Genomic DNA, 15,098 nt, shown 5'->3' on the forward strand with positions numbered 1-15,098 from the left:
AGAAAGACACACAAAATTCAAAATTAAAACCTTCCAAAGCATTTCTCCTCCCACCACCCAACTTCAACAAACCACAGTGAGACACAATCTGGACCCCAATCAGGTTTCCACCCTCCAGATAATCAACACCCAGTCCATTGAGGGAAACAGGAGTATCTCCTGTGCCACAGACCCCCCCAAGAAACACAGCTGCCACATCCCATGTTTCCATGTCACACATGGCACCGCCCGGAGAAAAAGTTTGCCAATGGTGACCCTTCTCCTTTCCATGCACAGTGCTCCCACCACCAATGCATGGATGGACAGACTGTTTTTAGGACTTTTCCTTTCAAGGATGCCCTGCCAAGAGGGGAAAAAAAACAACAGTTCAGTTTTTCATTTCTGGGACCACAGTCCCCCCACCATTTTCCCCTGGAGCTGAGGGTCCAAGAACAGACATCTTCTTCTTCAAGGACAGGGGGCACCACCACAAACCCCCTAACTTTTCTCTGTTTGCTCCACTTCTGTCTTTTCCCAGCTGAAGCAGGTCTCTTTGACTCACCAGCATCCTCCTAAAATACAGTCTCTCTTGGAGGAGAAAATCGGTTCAGTCTGTGGCTACCAAGAAGAAGTCCAGCCAAAAGCCCCTCCATCATCTCCTCCCACCTAGAATTTCTCCTTCTAACATCCCAGGGTCTAAGCTGTCTCTCTTCTTCTCTTTTAAACTGAGGAGGAGTAAAATTTCACAAAGCTTTCATTTCTCAGGAAGGGTTAAAAGTCCTGACTCTCAGGATGGCTCGATGCCCAGGCTCCGGCTCCCACGGGCAGCTGGGCACCTTGCGGCCCCCAGCTCTTCTCCTTCCTGTGGTGATCTGCTGACAAAACTGCTGCTGGCTCTTTTCTTTCTCTCTCTCTCGACTCTGGGGGTGAATGGAGACATCCCAGATTTCTCCACCCTTCCATCTGCAGGGGGTTCCAGTCCCTCCACCCTTGGGCCCACCTCAGTCAGGCCATGGCCCTTCCCCTCCCCACCCAGCCACGGCCGGGCAGGGGAGAGGCTGCACTGCGGCTGAGCGGAACCAGAGAGAGCGAGTTCTCCTGGGAATTCTGCTTTTAACCCCTCTGTGTTCTCAGAGATGTGTCTACCTTCAATTGGTCAATATCCAAATTGACCTCTTCCTTCCGAGAAAAATTCTTTTCCCGTGACAAACCACAACACTATTTTAATGCACATTTATTTTATTTATATTGAATAATAATGTAGAATTGTTCCTCTTTGTACCTAATATTAAGCATATAGCAAGTTAGCATAATTAAAAATAGATAGAGACAGTGTTGTTCAGCATACCAGATATCAAAAACTTCAGATTTGGAATATGTTCCATAAAGAAGCAAACCAGCATAAATACAACATCTGTGTAACAATGTGAAAATTGACTGCAATACTCTACCACCTGCATTCACATATTTTAGGTAAAAAAACGAAGCAACACGTGCTTCTATAAAAACAATATTTGCTGCTTTGCCATTATTAAATCAAGCACAGATAATAATAAAAGCATGTGTGAGAGGAATAGAACATCAATTATTCAGACTGCACAGCAGGAGCAGAGAGGTGCTCCTTGATGTTCTCATATCTTTGCTTCATTTTCCATTCACATGACTTGAGGTCTTCAGCTGTGCATTTGACTTTAAATCTGAAGAAAAAAGTCAAATTATTAAAGCAGGTATTATTTCTTTTTTAAGAATCAAAATGAAAAATTTTATGCCTATGAATTTATGAAAATTGAAATATATCTTGAATTTTGACAGAACTCTGGTGATACTAATTACTTGTTTTCCCAAAGCATTCATAAAAAAATCTTGGAGCTTTTTCTTTATAAACGAAACTGATGTATCTGCAATCAGACAAGCTGATTCATGTGAAGAAAAAACACAAAATGGGAGAAGAATGCAGCGCTGATAAGAAGACAGTTGCTTTGTTTTTGGTTGAGATAGCCTTAATTTTCTCCAAAATATTTAGTATGGAGCTATGTTCTGGATTTGAACTTGAAAGGGTACTAATAACTCAGGGATGTTTTTGCTATTGCTGAGCAGGGCTTACACATTGTAAAGAACTTTTCTGATTTTCCCCCACTCCACCAGCAAGTGGGCTGGAGTTACATGAAGAATTAAGAGGGAACACATTTGGGAGAGAGGATACCAAGTAACCAAAGGGATATAGAGACCATATGGCTTCATGCCCAGTTTAGGGGAAGAAGAAAGAAAGTGGAGATATTTAGAGAGGTGGAGTTTGCTTCATAAGTAACTGATATGGAGCTCAAAATCTGAAAGTCTCAAGATTTGAATCTAACTTTGCAAATTTTTTGGTTGTTATCGGTAGCTATAGCCAGACAGATATGAATTAAAAACCTGCATGGTGAACATTGTGTGCTTGGCTAATCTTTTCATTTAAAGAAAGGAAAAGAACACAAAGACAATTGGATTGTCCGAGCAAAACCATCAGGAGTGAAGTCAGCAGAACGCAGTGGTATCTGGGGTTAAGGTAATTCTGATAGTGGGTGATTCCAACCATTGACTGATTGACCACCTACTCAAAATGGACCCCAACCTCAAATTGCATCTGTGGACTAATTAGCATAAGAAGCAACAAATATAACTAGCAAATAGGATTTGAGTACAATTAATAAAAAATGTTCTGTAATTTGTATTCACTGAATGCTGATATATTTGTGAAAATATAGGAATAGCACAAACTTTGGATGATCAGTGAGCCAGCATTTTGTGGGTTCTACCTCTCTGTTTTGTGCCAGCTGGAACAGAAGAATAGAAATTCCTTTGCTTGGTGTGTGAGTTGGTGCTGCACGCCAGGTAGTGAACTCATGTTCAGGACAATATAACTGCTGTGCATGATGGAGCCCTGCTTTCGTGAGGATGGCTGATTGCCTGTCTGCCTGTTGGAAGCACTGACTAAATGCTTCATGTTTTCTTTGCTTGTGTACACAGGCTTTGCTTTACCTACTAAAGTGTACTTTTTTCAAACCACTGATTTCTCCACCACCCCACTGGGTGGAGGGTGAGGGAGGGGCTGCCTGGGTCTTAGCTGCCAGCTGGGGTTAAATCACAACAACAGTTAAGCAGTCATTATATGGCACTGTGCTGGTGAGAATGAATAAATATTTGCACAAAGGAGGAATATTTTAACCTTGCCCATAGATGACTATCTAAGAGTATACATATCTGTGTATGAATATTCATTCAATTTAAAATACTTTCTTGCCTTAAGTAAATATCTCCCATCCTCAGAAAACAGAATGGTCATATACGCAGCACAAACATCCAAGGCAAAGAGTGTTGTCTTTGAGTATAAATAAGGAGTGTGTGAATTTAAGATGTTACAAATCAGACCCTAATTCCACAGAAGGTAGGCTTAGAAATCAAGAAGATAATTCAGGTAATTATACTGGTCTGAAACCATGAAAATAAGTTGTTGTGATTCAGATTTAATTTCTTCAGAGGGATTTTCCACTTTCTACAGATTACAAAATGTGAAAGTGTATAATTATATTATGACATGTTTTGTATTGTGCAGAATCTTAGATCATCTGTTCACAGGCCTTTGCTTCACTTAAATTTCTTATCTCTCACCCATGTATTGCTACTATCCTTTCAAAATATAAATAGGAGTCCATAAGCATCTTGATCTGTTTGTTCATTTCTGTTGATTCATTTATGAATAATTAATTCAGTTAGACAAAGTAAGATTTAAGCCCAGATTTTATCTGATTTCTATTTTTTGTCTGTTGTGGAAAATTGGGCATTTTCATCTTCTTCCACATTTTTTGATGGACTTCAACCAAAAAAACTTTTAACATAGCTGCCATATGCTCAAGATACCCTGGGCAAGTGAGTGTATGGTGTGTATATGTGTACAGAGGTGTGTGCTAGTATGTTGTTATCTTGTGGAGACACTTAAGTCAATTCTGACTTAAGTAGTCATAGAATATTTTATATACACACATACAAATATGTGTACAGATAATTGTGTGTATAAGTGTAAATATATGACAGTATACACACACAAAACCATTTGTAATCTAGTGGAATTGTTTTCTTGCTGTGCCATATGTCCCCACTGCTTCGCAGTAGTGTCTGCAAGAGGTGTGTACAGGGTAGGCTGTCAATGTCACTAAATTGGGAGCTCTTCATGTTTTGAAGGTGATAAGGAATATATATCAGCAGCTTTATATCAGACATTCTCATTGGGTGACTCAATTAGCATATTGAATGATCACTTGTCTGTGTGAATTTAGTATTTAAACTGTGAATAAATACACCCCTGCAATACAACAGGCCCTTATAGGAAGACTAACTTTGGGTTCATTTTTCCAGTTTCATAGCTTGTTCCTTTTGTACTTCCAGATTCCCTTTCTTATTGCACATCCAATACTTTGGTTAGGCACTTTCCTCTTTTGAATGTAATTTTTCACTTACCATGATCCCCCCGCTTATTAAAATTCCCTGCATAAATTTTTTTTCTGTAAATTTGTTGCACTGCAGCTTATTAGGTCTATCCTCCTCACCCTGTATGTCTATGTGTTACTTGTTAATCAGGAGAAAAGCTTGTTCAGTGAAATCCATACCTGTACACCCTCAGACATTTTGCCATAACTTTTGTCTCTGAGATGTAAATTTCATGCAGTCATGATAGGAGGACTTTCTGTAGTTTGACAAGTATAACTAAAGATAATTTTCCATCTGTTACATGCTCTGGGGCCATTTTTGTATAGATTAAAGCTAAAGGAAAGGGAAAAGGAAAAAACTCAGAAATGTTAATTCAAATACATATAGACCTATGTATTAGCTTGAAAGGACACTTTTTATTGTGCACAGATTTTCCAAACTAGGGTCAGATTCTCTAAGATCATACTTTTTAAATTTAGCTTGTTTGAGAAACTATCTATGTTATTCAATGTCGCATAGATTTCTAGAAACTGAGCTCAAGAAAAGCTTTTAAGAACCTGATGAAGACTGACACAGTCATGTAGATGGCACAGCTGCCACTCTGCCCGTCTGCCCCTCTCTGGGAATCCTGGCCTTCATTTAAATCAACAGGAGCTTTGTCTCTCACTTCAATGGAGCCAGAATTTCACCCTGCAATTTGAAATACTCTCTGCAGTTGACAGGCAAGTAAAATGATTACCTCACTATTCCCACTGCCTCTGTGTCATAAACTGTGCAAAGATTATCATCAGTGAAATGCAGTACAGATGTTCCCTCCCTCACTCCTTCTAAGCCATCTTTCATCCATCTCTGTCCTCTCTTATCCCTTACAGTTTTGTTTTTAACTTTTCACTGTATTTCTCTGGCATTCAGCACCAGGAAGAGAAGCCCCTATACAGACAGTTCATCTGTCTTTGGCATAGGTTGACATCATCATTAGTGCTTACAAAACTAAGAGAGCTTTATAAATCATAAGACAGTTTGAAATGAGGGAAGTTTATAAATACAATAAAATTTCTAATAATTATTCAGAAGGTTTGAAATTTATCTGTTCTCAGTAGGGATCCTCTCATTAACCGCTCCATATGACTACACCACTCATGAGTGAAAAGGTCACCTCCTATATCATGAATATAAATTGCAGTCTCTTTGGTGTAGTTTTGATATGTTTCATATATAGAGTCAGAATGTGAGAAATGGTAACATGCCTCCTAAAATCTGTAATTCTCAGAAGTGAAGAACGTTGGAATTGTCTGACCTGATTTGTGCCCACATTAGGAAGAAGAATGTGCACTTTTAATAACACTGTTTTCTTTTGGAAATTGTTTATCCTTCAACATGAAGAGAAGTACATTTAAATGAAACTAAAAACTGGATATTTAAGTACTCCTAAAAGTTACTTCTGAAGTAAACAGTAAAAGTTACACAGAACTCCTGAAATTTCAGTGCAGCTGAAGAGCTCAAGAAATAATTTTATACAGCCAGAGTCCAGGCTTCAGTGCTGACTGCTGTTGCGGCTTCCTTTCCTGGACATGGGTCTGGGATTTTTTTAGCTGGTATCACAATTTTCCCATGTCAGGAGGCAACATTTGCATTAATTAATTGTTGCTTATAGGATTGTTGCTCGTGGTTAAGAGTTAAAACCTTTTTATGGAGAATACTGAATGGAAAAAAATTGTTTCAAAAAACCCAAACAAAATGTGAAGAAAGAATGTTTTCTCTGAATAAATTTTTTAATGTGGAGTAATATAAGAGCTAATAGATTTATCTGGATGAAATTAAGATTTTATTGCAGTGTAGCTTAATGAAAAGAGGGCAGAAAAGGTTTGAGTGGTTGTGGAAGACATTACTAGCTTTTTCACAAAACAAAATAGCAGGCATTACCAAGGACTGACAATACTCTTTAACACTAACATTACAGAAGAGCAATAAGTGAGAAAAAGATGTATGGAGATTTTATTTCTCCTTGGACTAGCTACACCCCAAATCTACAGATCTGTAATGTATTCCAGTTTATTTGATTGCTCCAAAGCCAAATCTATGTGGTAAATGATGACCTTAATCTCACATGGGTTATAGCATAAAACATGTGGTGGCTTGAGTTACATAACTTCAGAAGCCACTTGACACGTGAAGCTATACTGAGTTCATAGCATATATAGCTTGATGCAAAAAACGTTATTTCTAAAATTCACAGGACTTCTATGCACTGATGTATTTCCTTCAAATTTTCAGAAATGAGTATTTTATTGTTATTTAAAACATACAAAATATATGAACATATTTTTAACCAATGTCAAGGCCCAAACTGATTATGGAAAAGATTAAGAATGGAGAGCTTTTAAATGACAGTAGTAAAAGCATATTAAAAAAAAGGGGAAAGAAAGGACTGTGTGCACAAACACTCTGTGTTGTAGTCATAGAGCTGATTATCCACAAACTTTTTCCTTTCAAAAACTGTTTGATATTGAGTCTGATTTAAGATGGTGAAGATCAATGAGAGATGAACGAAATGTTTCCTTGGAAGGCAATGAAGTTCAACAGATCAAGGCCCAACAAATTAAAAAAATCTCTAAGAAAAGCCCCTTCTAAGTAATTCAGCAAACAAGGAAACATACCTAAAAAACCCCTAAGCTTGATCAAAAACCTTTGACAAGATCTTTGTGTTGCCAAAGAAGTAGATACACAGTAAAATTTCCTGTATTTCACTCAACACACTTTACTGGCATTTATAAACCCTCTACTTCATGTTGCCAACCAAATGTTAACTGTTCTTCTGCATAGGAAGGAGGATCTTCTTCTTTCCTCAGAAGATTTTATTTTGGCAACTACACACATAGTCAGAAACCATTCACACAGCAAGAAAGAAATATGGTTTTAGGTAAAATGCCCACTCAACACACTTTGCAGAATGGTCCAAATTCAATTTGAAGAGTTTTCCAGACACCAATTCAACCATCTTGTCAATATTTTTGGAACCTAGTTACAGCACTGCCAAGTACCATCAGTGTCAAAAACAGGACTAATGTTTCCTGACAAATTCTCCAGAATTCTTATGACTATTTCAAACCACATTTTATAAAGCAACAAGGCATGTCTAACAAAAAAATCAGAACTCAACAGCACAACTAGGTACTGTTAGCATATTTTTCCAAAATGATATCTTATTTTTCTATAATAACTGACTTTAATATTTTAGAAAATTCTAGTATTTGGGATAGGATGAAAAGTTTTGTGGCAAATACTAGCCAAGTATTTATGACATAAGAGGAAAATGGAAAGAGGAAACATCTGTACTGATATCTCTGTACAAGAGCTTTTATTGGTTTACACTTTAGGCAAGTGGCAAAAACTCTGATTCCACTCCCTCAGTTTCAGACCACAGAATCACAGGTTAGAAGGGGTTTCTGAAGGTGATCAGGTCCAACACTGTAGAGAAGGTTGCCCAGAACCATGTCCAGACAGCTTCTGAGAATCATCAAGGACAAGCTGGGCACTGTGCTCTCACATTAGTGTGCATACAATATATACACATATACACTGGTGGTAGGCAGGTGTAAGAGCAACCTCAGTATTCCTATGGTCGTTCTCGACTTGCAGTGTATGTAGTTCACAGTCCTGGACAGCTCACTGTCACACAGCATTGCAAAGCACTCCCTACATTTGGTACAGGTGCTGCCTTTATGTGGCCTTGTGGGTGGGTTTGAACCTCAGGGTCCTGTGATGAGGGGCTGGTGCCTCAAACACAAATTCTCAGAAACAGGCTGCCCAGAAGTGTGGCAGGGGAGCTCCTGGTGAGCTCCTGTGAGTCTGCAGAGGGGGCACAATGGCTCAGCTTCTCCAAAGGCTCTTCTCAGGGAAGACAGACCTCCTACCCCTTGCCACTGGAGATGATACAAAGGTTGCAGTTAGAAGGGACATCCAGAGGTAACCATGTCCCTTGCTCAAGTATGTTCACATAGACTAGGTTGTCCAAGACCTTGTCAGGTGGCTTTGAAGGTGTCCAAGGACAGAGTCCACCAGCTCTTTGGAGGCAACCTGTTGCTAGGCTTGGTCATCCTCCAAGTAAAAGGATATCTCCTTGTGTTGAGAAGGAACCTGTCATGTTTAAGCTTGTGTCTATTGTTTTCACTCTGTCACTGGGCACCACTTACCAAATACTGGGTCTGTCATCTTTACACCCTCCCTTCAGGCATCCAGGAACCTTGATGAATTTTCCCAAGTCTCTTCCAGGCTCAACAATCTGTCTTTGAAGTTTGTCCTGTTTGTTGCTGTAACCTCCTCATCATCTTAGTTCCTGTCTAAATGTAACTAGATGTATTTAGTGAGACTCTGATGTTGAAGTTTATTCCAAGGGTCTCAGAGACAGCCACATAAGTGTGTTATGAGAAGAACATGTTATTTTGGTGGTTTAAAGAAGCTTTGAAAAACCATCTGTGTGCCTAGAGTATTTGCCAAATAAAATATTCAGTAGTTTACATAATATACATACACATGTCTAGATGTATGCAAGTATATTCACCAATCTCTTGTATTGGTGAGTCCAGAAGTGGGCACAGTACACCAGTGGTGGCCTCACCAATGTTGAGGAGCAGTGAAGGATCATATACCTCAACCTGCAGGTAGCACTTAATTCAGTCCTTAATGCAGCCGAGCACACTGCTTGCTGTCTTTAACACAGGAGAATAGTGTTGGCTCCTCATTTCTCTCTTCAGATCTCCCGGCTCTTTTTCTGCAAGGCTTCTTCCTTATCTGCTCTTTTTCATCATGTACTGGTGCAGGGGGCTGCGCCTTCCTAACTGAAGACCTGTGCACTTCCCTTTGCTGAACTTCAAGTGGTTCCTGTTTGCCCATTGCTCTGACCTGTTGTGATACCATAGTTTCTTTTCATCAAGGAAAACTGAGTGACAAAATAATTTTTTCTTAATGATTTAAGAATACAGGTAAGTGATTTTTCACTAGGTTAGAATCCTCACTACAGACTTGAAGAGCAGTAAGAGAGAGTGACCCAGAGACTCAGACCTGCTGAGTCTGATGAAGATAAACCCCTTGGTCCTTAGTCACCCACACCTGAACTTACTGACTTTTCTTTCTCTGAGTTTGTTTCTCCTAGTCTCTACTTAGCATAATTTCTTTAATACTACAATAGAGCTTACCACTTGTCTAGAATTAAGGGAAGTCAAATGTAAAGGAGTCTTTTTGTTCTTTTAATACTAATAACTTCTTATTTTTGAGATATCTAGTTGCTGTTTAATTCCAGATCTGTGTCTGGTCTCTCTTCTTGATCAGAATTCTAGCATCAAAGAAGCCTTTCTGAACAAAGCACTACAGACACTAAAATGCTCCAAGGAATAAAACCAGATTTCAGTAGAACTCTGCTTATGTTTCAGAAGATCAGCTGGTTGAAATAATCCTGAATAGCTGCACTTCCTCTTGTTTTTAGTGAGACTCTGATGTTGAAGTTTATTCCAAGGCTCTCAGAGATAGGCACATAAGTGTGTTATGAGAAGAACATGCTATTTTTGTGGTCTGAAGAAGCCTTGAAAAACCATCTGTGTACCTAGAGTATTTGTCAAATACAATATTCAGTAGTTTATATAAGGCATATAGATACAAAACATGTCCATCGTGGAATACAATAGGATATTAGGAATTAAGAGGTTTTTCTGTTGTTTTTAAGATTTAAAATTAGGTAAGACATGTATGTCTATTATCTATTTTCCCCACATTTTTCTGTGAACATGTTTTACCCCTTGATGTCAAACTTTGCTTCCTCCTCACCCCTTTCTTTCCATGTTTTGATTTTTTTTTTTTTGCTCTCTTTTTGTCTTTATCTTGTCTTCTGACTACTGCTGTCAGATTGTTTTGCTACATAGAACAGGGTTCTTCCCATAGAATAATCTGAAATGCTATTCTTCAGCTGTTTGGAAAGTCTAGGGACACACAGTGTTGGTTCAGTCAACTGAACTTAGCTGATGAACCTAGAGCTAACCCATTGCCTTTCACAATATTAACTCATACTTTGTTATGTGCTGTGACTTTCAAGATGCACTTAAAATAGTTTTGTTAAGTCCTACAGCCCTGTCCTTCCTGGCATTTTCTCTCTTTTTCTTTTTTATCTTGCCCAGATGAAACTTTCAGTTAAATGAAGAAAACAATATCCTGGGATGTAACACCTGGCAGTGGTTCATAAGTGTGCAGGTTTTGTTGTGCTTTCTCCATTCCATTTCATGTGATGGCTTTTTTTGTGTTGCCTATCTCTGACAAATATTGCAGTGAATTTTCTGGCCCTTGGGTAGGTTATGGAAGTGCCCAGTCAGACACAAAGCCTTCTAACTTTGTGCCTCTTCTCTGATTACTGCAGAGCCATGAGGGGCAGAGGCAATATAACCTGTAGTTGAAAGCTGTCTACAGAGCTTGCAAATAGTTAGCCACTTCAGTGTACCCTCATTCATGGAGTTGGCTAGTCCTGGGAATATAAAAGGACATGATCCCATTGCATTAGAAAGACCAAGAAGAGCAGGTTCTTAGTGAGTAGGAATGCTGCAAAATTGCAAGAAACTGACCAGAAGTGTCAAAAGATTTAGAGGAAAAGTAGCTGAAGTATTAACTATCTAAATAAAAACTAATCAAATTATAAGGAAACTTTCTATTGTTAGTAACATAGGTTAAAATTTCTTTTAGAGTTATTTTATTTCAATATGTTGAGGAAACTTTAAGGGGAGAGAGAAAGAAGTCACTGGTAGACGTCTAGACAATAAATTTTATTGGTAGTTGGACTTCAGTAATTTGAAGGAGGTTGTTGTTTACTGCATGTGTGATTAGCAAGTCTCCAGTCTAAAACTTTGTTTTAGCAAATCTGAACTGAGTAGCAAGTTCATTTAGAAGGTACTCTCATCCTTTCACTGTCCTGAGCTGACCCCCTGCACTTCTAAATGCTTTTGTAACAAGTCTGTTCCTCTTTTGCATGAATTTTACTGGCATCTGAAAAGAAACTCAAGAATAAATAGATAATTAAACTCCTATCTTAGTAATTTTTAGTCTAAATGCTGATTGGGACACTTAGCTCATCCAGCTATTTCAAGAAACTAAAAGGAAGATACAGAAAAAAAAAGAAGGCAAGGAGAAATATATCTCCTGAATATCTTGGATAAAGTGTCCAATCATTAGGTATCATCTCTGTCATGAACATTTAGTAGCTGATAATTGCTGTAACCATTGAGCCTTGCAAATATTATCCAGTAAATTTTAATTAACACTCTGGGGACCGAAGAATAGGAGAAAAAGCTCATGGGAGACTTTCTCCGAACCAGTGGCAAAGTGTGCTGAGTAATTTTAGATCTGCCTGCCTGTCAAAGTAGATCAGCGTCATCTTGCCACTTATGCCGAAGAAAATGCACCTGCTTCTACATGGAAATAAGGTGCATTATCTGCCAATTTGTGCTGCTTATTTTCACTGTTGCCTGAGTTTGACAAGTGGAAAATATGAATGCATGGATTATTAATTTATAATCCAAGGGAAAAGGGAAAGGTAAAAGAGGTCTGTGGGTAAAAAAAAAAATAATGTATTTGGTATTGCAGGACCTACCAGAAGCTTTCTAAATAAACATGCTATGGAATTCTACTAAAAGTCTAGAGATTCAAATATTCTTGCATTGTACTTTTTATATCAAATGAAAATCTAATCACATAGAAAATTCAGTATCATAAAATGACATGGCTTAAAACAGCACAGACATTGTTTTAATAGACATAATTTTCTTTAAAGCTCCATTATAATGAGATAGACAGTCCATTTTTGTATTCTGAGTCCAATCTTCTGAATAGTCAAGATACAATAAATATTAATTTGCTAGATATGCTCAATAGATATGACAATATCTAGCTTTGTCTCTCCTTTCACTGCTACCAAGGAATTCAATAGAAATCAGTGAAATCAGTGAAATCAGTGTACATGATTATAAGTTAATCTCCAGGCAGAAAATAACATCATTAGAGTGAAATAATTTACTTCAGTTAATATCCATAAGTCTGTGAAGGATAAAATTCACACACTATGGTTTCAGCAGGACATACTTCCAGTCACTTCTTTTATTTGGGGTAGCACTTATTTTGCCTAGGAACTGTGTTTTATAATTCTAGTGATAATGAAAAAATCCTTATTTGAAGTAGCTTAGTTCAAGAGGGTCTGATATTAACCAGAGCTGTAGGTCCACTGCCCTCTAAATGGTTCTTTTGGATATGACAGTTAGTGAACTTTAATTATGGTACATATTAAAGGCATTAATTTATTGTCATTAGGTCTCAGAACAAGATGAAGAGTAAAAAGGACTGTGCAGTTAATTACAAATTTACAATACTGACATAACATCTATACTACAGATAACTAGGAAGACTCTTTCTCTAGTCTCTTAACATATCACCTGTCATAATGAATGCTACAGCCACAATATGGATAAAGCTACCCATGCACCAGTAACTTGAGCAGTCATTTATCTGAATGTAAGCATCTTTTGAAGCTACTTTATGGCACAAAGGTATTTAAAAAGTCCATCAATTATGAAATAGATATGAAAAAGACATAGAACAATGCATGGTTAAAATTACTCACTAACTTCTACGTCATCATGAATCTTTAATAAATTTAAAATGTTGTGTATCCCCCTTAGAACACTGTTTTCTAATTATTTGGAGGTAACTATAAAAAGGCAATGAGCTGGCATCACTATTCTCTAGAAACAAATCATAATTCCAAACTGATGAGCTTCTCCATACAAATGTACTAGAAATAAAAGCACTGCATGCAAAATTAGAGGAATTAGGTTTTTGATGTTTTGTCAAACTCTAGCAAAAATAGAATACTAATTCTTCATCCTGCATGATTTTAACAAAAAATTAATAGCAGAATTACATTATCATGTATAAAAATTGCAAGTCTGAGCTCTATAGAAAGGGAAGTAGATTTTATTAATTGGAAAAACTAGTTTGTTTTATAATATTTAAAGTATGTATTTTTTTTTAATCCAGCATATAATATTTGCTCTTGGCAGAAGTATTTCCTGTGGCACATCTTCTTTTTATATATTGTGTAAGCTCAGTTAAGAAGAGAAACTTTAAAACAGGCTCTCTAGGCTTGAACATTACGACAAAGGCTTACAAATTAACACGTAATTAATTTGTTGATTGTTTTATTTGTGGCTGAACAGCATTAATTTTTCTATAACTTTCTGTGCTGTAGACTTGGGACAAAAGTGAATAAGCAGTTCTTTAAATAATTGTAACGTCTTGATGGATAATAGCATATCAATTAACTGTCACTTAGAAGTTCAAACATAATTGTTCTACATCTATCTTCTCTCTTTATTATCAATCATTGTAGTATCTGATCTTAAAGATATTTTCTATGGTTCTTCTTAGGAAATGAGAACAAAATTAATGTTCTTGGAAGTTTAAAGTCTGGCCCAAGGCTATGCAGGAACTCAGCAGTAATACAACCACTATAATTAGCCATGTATTCTGACTCCCTATCCATTTAGACATAGCTGTACCAAAGCAAGCCCATTAAAGAAAAACATGGTATCAATAAGGGGATCTTCAAATGTACTTTATCTAGAAAATAACACCTGTAAAAAGTTACAGAGAACATACCACAAGGCAGATATTTGATGCTGTAGCAAGAGAAATGTTCTGCAGACTTCTCTCTTCCTGATAGATTAAGAGACTTGTGGGGAGACAAATTAGTTAAGAAAACTTTCAGCCACTTTCACATCATAATTTTTGGATGACCATCAAGCAACTTGTTATTTGGATACCATTAAGAGAGAAAAATAAAAAACAAACAAAACATAATTAATTTTTGAGTCATAAAGGAGCAAGATACTTTTGGAGGGAATCAGCTAGCATGAAGAATTAGAAAATAAGAAGATATATGCCATTATTTGAACCAGCAATTACTCAGGATTGGGTTTCTAAATATTTAATTTGCTTTTCAACAGGCTTTCTCCCTTGTTTGGGATAAAAGTAGAAAATTTATGGATGAGGCCTTCTACAAGCAGCTTGAAGCAGCCTCAAAGTCACAGACACTGGTTCTTGTTGGAAGAAGCTTTAAGTACCCTGACATCTGCTGCAGAACCATCACTGAAACATGAACAGCACAGCAGGCTCCTCAAAAGCATTGATAGTAAAAGGGTTTTAAAATCATGGGAATTTGGGGAGTTAGAAGGAAAGTTAGATTTAGTAGGCCCTGGGAAAATACCCTGGGAAAGTTTAGGCCTTGTACTTGCTAGAACTGCACCTGTGTAACCAGTATATGATAAATTATATAATTGTTAGATGCGATGATTGTTTAGTAATTAAATATAATTACTTTTTAATTATAAGAATAATCGTGAGAAACTGTGGTCAGGGGCTTGAGAGAGATAATGAAAATTTAATGCTTGAATAAGATCAATGTATATGATAGAACAATATAAGTTTAATAATTAATATGTAAGCTATATAATGATAGAATATAAAATACATTAATCTCAAAAGCCATGTCGGAGTCAGATTTGGGTCTATACCCCTGATTCCCAGAGCTCTTCAATAAAAGCACCTGCATAAAATCATATTTGTGA

Source organism: Lonchura striata, chromosome Z (genome assembly GCF_046129695.1).
Source record: "Lonchura striata isolate bLonStr1 chromosome Z, bLonStr1.mat, whole genome shotgun sequence".
In the NCBI taxonomy this organism is placed as follows: Eukaryota; Metazoa; Chordata; class Aves; order Passeriformes; family Estrildidae; genus Lonchura; species Lonchura striata.